Source organism: Antennarius striatus, chromosome 11 (assembly GCF_040054535.1).
Source record: "Antennarius striatus isolate MH-2024 chromosome 11, ASM4005453v1, whole genome shotgun sequence".
Lineage (NCBI taxonomy): Eukaryota > Metazoa > Chordata > Actinopteri > Lophiiformes > Antennariidae > Antennarius > Antennarius striatus.
This window is the reverse complement of record NC_090786.1, coordinates 9,369,135-9,377,140: the sequence shown is the minus strand read 5'-3', so window position 1 is coordinate 9,377,140 and position 8,006 is coordinate 9,369,135.

Sequence of the window (8,006 nt, the reverse complement as noted above, 5' to 3'; positions counted from 1 at the left end):
AAGATTTTACTATTTTCCACATATGACATCCCTTTCCATTTGAACGGTGTTACGTGACCTGAATATTACTATTATTATTATTGAGCATTCAGAAATGGGCATTTATCTTCAGCAGCACATTGCAACACATGAGGTACACCAGTATTATTCAGATTATAGGAGCTTTCATTATTCAACATGTATGCAGCATTTCTTTCTTTCTTTCTTTTACTGCACATTATGATAAACAGCTCAATGTTTACTGTTAGCTGGAATGAAAAGAAAAAGATCCTGTGTGGTCAAGGTGAATGGGAAAAATACACATACATTTCTGGGCGAAGGAGTTCACGAGAATCACATCATTTTTAAATGTGCAGAATGTGCATCAGCTGATATGCAGATTCCTTTCATAGCTCCGAGTGCATTTCCTTTTGAGAATAAAACAACAGTCAGAATAAACAGAAAACAATCTAGACAACAAGATTCAGCTGACAAGCCCTGTCTCATTTCATATTGGCTTGAAGAAACAATTTTTGTGGAGCCAAAGTGATGAATTGACAATGCAGTGAGGCACCCTCCCTCATTGAAAAAGTCAATTTTGCTCACTCAGCATTCAGATAATACAAACAAGATAGCATTTTCTTAAACAGAGCTAAAAGGAATCTCCAGAAAAAGTTCCTTTCCTTTGCATATGTATCGTATCGCCATATCTTATTCTCAAAAAATCCTGTCTTTCACATCTTTCAAACATGCTCAGATTCAATATCCTGCTCTAACTGTCAGGGACTATCAATTTAAATATCAGCTTATCTGCGAGACATATCTGTCCGATAGCAACACATATTGATTATTAGCTCATTGCTGCTGTTTTTTATTTAATAATGACTTTCTTTGTGTCCTCTGTATTTTCATGCTACTTTTATGAGTACTCTCCAATTAATTCCCCATCACCTCAGATGCACCAACTTCATCACGCTAATGTATTCATAAATCATCGGCCACCGCCACCGGTGTCCAGACACCATGCAGCTTCCTGCTGCTTAGGACAGGTGTCCTTCAATCAGACTCTCCCTTAAAATTCTGACTGCAAAGTTCCTGAAATGAACTTATTGGTCTTACATGAAAATTATCAAATTACACCTGTGATGTACGATTTGTTTTTCACATACCCATGTACATGACTTTAATCAACACAGAGTGTTGCAGATTGCAATGACAATGAAGCTTTCTACTGCTCTATTCTATTGCAGACACACTGCTGGATGACACATCCTGGGTGACATGGCTTGTAAGTATGCAGGCCATGCAACAACTGAGATGTTTGCATCTCCTGTGAATAGGAGTCATTATAAAATGGGGCTGTGCATTAAAATGCTACAACATGAGGTAAGTGAATAGCACAAGAATGGGACTGCAATCCTGTTACTGTATGATAATGTAATATGTAACAATACTCTGTGGTTTCAAATTATAATAAATTAGACACATCTCTATCCATTGTGTGCATGCACGGCTATGCCATACCCCAACCACACCTCCACAATAGGGCACTCAGCACAACACTAATCAGCAAACTGCCTATCCATACAATGCCATACCACTTGCCTGTCATTTCCAGTGTAAACCGGGATTCTTCTGTTAAGTGAACATTTCTCTAAAAGGATAGATGCGACTACATCTGCATTTGCCCCATGAGTTCAGTATTGAAGATCAGTTGGTGATTAATTGCATCATTTCTGACATCTTTTGCAGAAATTCTTTGCCTTCGCAAACCAGCTATTGCATCAGCCATCTCCTCTCCGAAGAGCATGCAGGTGAAGAACAGGGATGTAGAAGTCCAAGGCTGACCTGGTTACACATGGGCCGTTGTTGTGAGGCCAGTTTTACTGCAAAAGTTTTTGAAACAACTTTTAGTAGCAAAACATTGAATTTCTGTGCACTGTGTTAGATATTCTTGCCATTAGCCTGCCAATTGTACGATCCATCTACGTTTTAAAATGGTTCACATCCACACCTGACAGCACCTGTTTAAATTATGTGCTATTTAATAAACATCATGAAATGTCACATTTGTCAGGTTTCAGGTATATTATCTGAAGGCATATATTTAGAAGATTAGTTCACATGAACATCAGATGGCTACATTCTGTGGGATGAAAAGCATTTTTCCATCTTTATGTATTTTAAGCTGTCTGGTTATGTGAACAAAAAAAATAAGGCAGTGGGGGTGTAAGCGCACTATTGAAAAATCTTTTTTACAATGAAAGAGACTCACCGTGTCTTTATTGAATGATAAATAAGTACAACTTATTACTATTACAACCATTACAGAATATACATGTGAGCAAAAATTGATCTTTGAATTAATAAAGGGGTTTTTAACTACTGAGATGCTAGTCAGACTTCAGTCATTACTCACTAAGATTTCCCAAGTCATTTCAAGAGGCTATATTGCCAGGAGTTAGCAAGTGCAGATCTTCTCCCTCAACTGTTGCCCAACATTCATTACAGCCGACTCTAAAACCTATCCCTGCAGGTAACGGCCCAAATTTCAGCAGCTTGATATTTACTCACCCCAGCTACCACCTGTCCCAATCTCTCTAAGCTGGTTAAGGTGTCAAAGCTTCATTGTTGCCAGTGCAATCTAGCCCGTCCACTGAGACCGATTTGTATTGGGGGACCCAACCAACGGCTATTGCCCTGCAAAACACAGCACCCGGGGTCACAGAAACACACTGAATAATGTCTGACAGAATGAGATCACAAGAATAAGTGACCAAAATGAGTGTCCTACATAAGGGTGGCTTCACTTGAACTCAAAATTGGGTGAGGAGCACAGACATGCAATGGAGGCTTAGAGTGGATCCTCGGTGGCCTTCAGTGTCATTGCTGCAGTGGAAATCATTCCAGTCTGTATCTCTTAGACTAGATGAAGTGTACCGTAAATATTAGCAGTTTTATGAAGCATGCAGGTCAATGTCATCAACACTTCTTTAGTTATTCATTTCAGGTTTTGTTTTTTGTTTTTTACATTGTTGTATGGTGGCCCGGTGGGTAGCGCTGTCGCCGCACAGCAAGGCAGTTCCGGGTTCGAGTCCCGCTGTGTGTGGAGTTTGCATGTTGTCCCTGTGTCTGCGTGGGTTATCTCGGGGCTCTCTGGCTTCCTCCCACCTCCAAAAACATGCGCTTCAGGTTAATTGGCCGTTCCAAATTGTCTGTAGGAGTGAGTGTGTGCGTGTTTGTCTGTGTCTCTGTGTAGCTTAGCTGTGCACTGGAGTTTCCCCCCGCTTCACGTCTAACAGCTCCCTGTGACCCGCCACCGCGGATGGAGCGGCGGGATGATGATGATGATGATGATGATGATGATGATGACGATGATGAAAAGTTGTACTGCACAGATTTGTTTATAAATTAATTACACAGCAGTGTTACAAACAATACAATACATCTCTTGTTAGAAGAGAGCATTTCATAAGAGCAGTCCTATGTCTTGCATGTTGATTTGTTTACTGTACCCCAAATTGGATTTTGGACCCAGACAAACAAACTTTCTTATAAACAGCCCCACTGCGGTGAAAATGATTGCTTTTAATGGGACACCAATTGAAAAAAAACGTTAATAAATGTGACAACTGGTGCTTAAAAAGTATTTATAAGCAACATTGGCGTTATAGAAATAAGTAATATATCACCCACAGCTACAGAAAGCAAAGAGTTTAGGGAAACGTTGTCTAACTTGGACTACACCAATGTAATTTATGTGCATCATCATGCCTCCACTTTTAAATTTCTCCATTCAGTTAATCATTCTGCTACCTGATTCCGTACAGGGGAAACAAAGTTTGGTGCCATGACTCATGTTTCAGCCACTTGTATTTCATTCCTGTAGTTTAACTCTAGTGTGCAAATAATACTCGTCAAAATGAGGCTAATTGCTATGATTACAAACTGAAAAGAACATTGGTTGTTAAAAAAAGTTACTTGTTCTCTATATGTCATTTGTTGATCCAATAAAAAATGCTGGCCTGAGTCTAAAACGTCAGATATGCTCTGTTTTAATATCGTTCCAGGAGGAGTTGGCACTCAGTGCTTATGTAAATAGATTTACAGACAAGTAATTACACCAAAAAACTCTTCAAATATTAGAAGATCACAGAAACTGACCATTTCTGGATGGAGAGACCACAGACAGCAAAGAGAGTTGGAAGCTTGGGAGACAGTGAAGGTGATGGTCACAGAGAGAACACACTAAAAAAATACAACTATATTACAACTGATGTGCCGCTGTGTCTAAGCACCTTAATAGTTACCCAGTAATTATTTTCAGCCACACGGCAATTATGTGTTATCTAACATTTCTATATAAATGTGATTATTTGTTTCACATTACTGTGGCTGTGTTGTGTAATGGAAATGACTTAAAGAGCACTTGCGTTGGTTTCTCTGTGGGAGTAAATAGTGAAAAGCCAAAAAGCCAATTTTCCAGTAACATTAAAAATGATTAATGGTTCTCCAAATTGTTTGCAGCCAATTTGTAAGGATAACACTGGAGTGGCAGTTTGGTGAAAAGAATCCAGAAATAGAGCAGAAGTCAATGCATTCAGGTCTATTATCTCCTTAACAAGGACTATTATTTAGTGCTATGATAGTTTCAAGAGTGACCACCATCTGTAATCAATGAGGCATGCAATGTGCATGTGTGTCTGTGTGTATTTTAGGTGTAGAAGGTGCATTTTCTATCATTACACAATTAATTACAATTACCATGAACTGAAGTAATGCTCAGGTGAGACACATTCATCTGGAAGTAAGACTGAGAGCCTCAAGCCTTACAGAAAGCTCTGTGGCTCACTCTGAATAATAACATCAGCAGGGTAGCAGACTTATGGATAATATGCACTGTCTTAGTTTAGCACGACAATCCGTTCAGTAATTACAGTAAATGTCAAGCTTGCGGTGATGCTATGTTAGCCTGCCCTTCTTTTGCGTCATTAGTCGTAGCTGAACCTGGCAGCAGACATACCTACTCATCTGCTGTCAGCCCTCTGCACCATTTAACCCCATCATCCACTGCTGGATTGTTCCACCAGCTACAGTGGTCATCGCAGTATTCAGGCCTCAGTTTGATGTCTCCACCAGAGTAATCTCGTGTGGTTTCTACTTGTATCCTGACATCTGCTGCCTCCATTCTGCACATCTTACTACTCACCCTGATTCAGCTTTCTCCCACGCCTCAGACCACCTCAGCCTCCAACCACCAGCCTTTCACTTTAACTCGTCTACTTTTTCAATGAACTGTCTAAGCCTTCCAGTTATTGGTGCCACAATCTAACAAGAGCAGATTTTGAGCCAAAACATCGAGCAGATGTTTTATAGGATAAGTAGAAATTTTATCTTTATAGTGGTGCAAAAGAATAGCCTTTAAGATTTATCTTCATTGGGACTAAGGGCATTTATATTTAATCCCTGTCATTCAAGAATGCAAATGACCTGAAATACGTGAAGATGTTTTCCTATTGTGATGCATGTGCATATTTTATAGTAACTCATACAATAAATGTTGTCATACTTTCTGCACCAAAGCAGTAGAGGGATCAATTCACCGAAACATTTGATTTGTTGCCATCTGATGTAATCATTCTGGTCAATAATTTCGAAGAATAAGAGAAATCAGCACAAGTCATTCTGGTGACACCAAGTATCATTTACCAAAGACTTGTCTCACCAGGTACAGATGAGATGTGCGAAGCAGCCTCTCATGATGACAAGGTCCTTGTTTATGCATCGAGTGATCTCGCTAGTTCCAATCCCCTACGGGTTTGTTGCAGTACAGTAGGAAAGTACTCATGAATAATTTAAATGAAAGAAATAAATGTATGTTTACTGTTTTGGCTGTTTCATGTGCTAATGCAAACATTTCTCTTTCACCTAGGGATGCTCTGTGGATCTGAGAGAAGCATTCGACAATGTACATGTCTCCATCCTTAGACACCTCGAAGAGCCCAACTGAAACTACAAACAATAGAATTTTGTTTCTCCCTGAACATCATCATCGTCATCCTTCAATATTTTATGGTATTACAGTGTGCCCTCTAGCATTCATGAATCAAAGCTCGTGGCCTTACCTCATCGTTGATTTTTGGTAGGCAGTCACCTGATACCATACGCGCATTCTATTGGCTGACGGCATCTGGAAGTGTGCTCAGTTCCATGAGTCTCGGACTTACATGAAACACAAAAGTGCTTAAAACAGTTCATAAGAGTGTGGGCAAAGGTAATACAGATAGAAGGTGGTTTAATATCAGTATGAGGAGGGTCATAAATTACCATTTAAATTACCGTAAATAATAAGATAAATAGTTTGTTGCTCTATTGCAGAATTCATTAATCCCATGTGGTTCCTGGAACACATTAACAGCAAAGAACGAGGCCACACTGTATATACCTTCATTTTCCCAAGGCTTCCTTCAATGTCACATTTCCACAATTTCAGTAGAGTAACCATTTTAGAGTATTTGCTTGTACAGTAGCCCAGCGATCCACCAATAATGAATGCTTAAGCTGACAGTCATCGGCAAGCATCAGGGGCTTCTCTGCATTTATGTAGACACTCCCATCATAGCCTTCGGTGGGTCAATCAAATCTCAGTTCTCAGTAGCATGGGGATTGAGAAAATTGGTGGAGGGGGAATTCTTTCTACTTGTCAACTCTGTGTTGTTCCACTCATTAAACAGTGAGATTAAGCTGGTGTTGAGGCTGAGGGCGTCCTCTGGCTGTAGGCAGGTTTGATCAGCATGCATGGAGCTGGAGCAGTCAGAAGCCCATCATTGGCCTATGAACAGGCATGGCTGGGAGGGAAAATAGAGAATTAAATCAATAAGACAGCAGTCAGCAGATCACTGTACCAGCTACTGTTTCCCCTCACTGTGTGGAAGAAATAAAACTCCTCATTCAGCTTCAGATTTTTTTTTTTAACATAAGCACTGCATAGTGAAACTTTGGTCCCATGTTTGCCCAAAGTCCTACAGTTGTGTTGCTGAAGCATCCTTTGATTGGATATGGAATTGCTCCTTACATAACATGATCTGGTATAAGTTTGAGAATCAGTTTGCTGTTTGTGGGGCTGTATATCGACAGATCTTGTCCACCAAAACGTGCAAGAGCATCAGAACATGGCAGAAGGGGATCTGGTCTAAAAATCACCTTGTTTGTATATCACGTAGATGTGTGTGTTTGTGTTGCTGGCTGGAGAATATGTGCCAGCAGGATTCACAATGGAAGGAAGGGAAACTGGCAGAGTTATTGTGATACTTTGGCCAATGTAATGGTGGGAGACCTTGAGTTGTGCCACCTACGTAAATGTTACTTTGAAACATACAACCAACACAAGCATTGCTGCAAATCATATACACCTTTTCTTGGAAACCCTCACTTCCCCGATAGTAGAAGATTCTTTCAATAAGATAATGACACCTGTCACAAAGCAATCATGATGGAGGATGCACACAACCTTTCTATTCTGGCAGAGTGATAAGTTGACATGTACAGTCCTGGTTCTCAGCCCTCATTGGCATAAACAAACTGAGTATGGTATCAGAAAACTTGAAACTACTCCAATATACACAACTTATCCCCTCATCAGATTTTATTTATGATGTTGTATCATCCATGCGTTGCTGTGACTTTAGTACTGGTTCCAAAAGACTATAAAACATGTAGTGATGATATACTGTTCACTGAGAAGATACAGTATAAACTGAGATCAAGTATCATGAGCTAACAAACACCATTATGCTGATGAACTAAAACAAACTGACTGACTGATAGACAGACATTTCAACTTACACAGAGACCTCAAAAATATTTATTGTTATTCTCACATGATAGAAAATGTCACTATCATTTCCTTTTAGAAATTATTACCCCAAGATAAAAAAAATTCCTCTGTTAGATGTTGACACAACCCCCTCCTTAAGAAAGAAAATATTTATTGCAAGCATTGGTTTGCATTACACCAATACTTGTTT